Raw genomic sequence first — 1192 nt, forward strand, 5'->3', positions numbered from 1 at the left:
CGGCCGCTGGCCGCGCCCCACCTCGCACCGCCCTGCGCCTGCGCGGAAGGGCCGGGGCGGCGGTGGGCGGGGCGCGGTGCCGCCACCTGCCTCCGAGAGCCGCGGAAGATGCGGGGCGTTGGGGCGGAGGCTGACGTTGCTCCTCGTGGCGCACAGGCGTCAGAGTTAACTTAAGTTCCCTGAGTGCCCCTCTCCGACCTCAGAGTTCTGTCAGCGTTAACCGCACTTTATACCTATGTTATTTCTTCGTATGACTAATATTTATTTCCCCCATAGAAGTTCATGCGAGCAGTAATCTTTTTTTTCAGACGTTCCTGATATTGGTAGTTTGTATTTCTTTTCTTCTGACCAATCCTGCTAGTTTATCAAATTGAATCTTTTCAAGATGCTATCTCCTTGATTACATTGCTCTCTATTGTTTCCTTCATCTCATTAATTGGGATTTGATTTCCTCTTTTTCTAGTTGCTGGGAGTAAAAGATTACATTATTGATACTGGACCTTTCTGGTTTTTTTTTTGACATAAGCTTTCTATTTTAAAAATAAAGCTATGCATTTCCCTCCAAACACTGCTTTATCTGCATTCTGCAATTTCTGATGTTACGCTTTTATTTTCATTCAGTTCAAAATCGTTTTCTAGTTCCCTTACGAGTTGTTCTTTGATGCACCTCTTTAAAGTGTGTTGTTTAATTTCTGAACTCTTAGGGGCCTTTCTACATATTATTATTGGTTTCTAATTTAATTCTGTCGTGGCCAGAGAAGATACTCTAAGATTTCAAACTTTCAAAATCTATTAAGACTTACTTAATAACTTAGCATATTATTTACCTCGGTGAACATTCTGTGTGTGCTTTAAAAAGAATGTGCATTCCGCAGATGAGTGGTTCCATAACTGTCAATTGTTTTTATAAATATCAATTAAGTATTGATAATGTTGTTCAAATCACATATATACTTATGGATTTTTAAATTTAGTTGTTCTATTGTTCACTGAGAGTAGGGTACTACAATTTAACTATGATTGTGGATTTGTCTATTTCTTTGGTGAGTTTTCGCTTTACGTATTGTGAAGTTTTTATTAGGTGCATGTACAGGATTCTTATGTCTTCCTGATGATTTGACCATTTCCTCTTTCTTTCTTTTCTTTCTTTCTTTCTTTCTTTCTTTCTTTCTTTCTTTCTTTCTTTCTTTCT

This window comes from Pteropus medius, unplaced genomic scaffold (genome assembly GCF_902729225.1).
Source record: "Pteropus medius unplaced genomic scaffold, Ma_sr-lr_union100, whole genome shotgun sequence".
Classification (NCBI taxonomy): Eukaryota; Metazoa; Chordata; class Mammalia; order Chiroptera; family Pteropodidae; genus Pteropus; species Pteropus medius.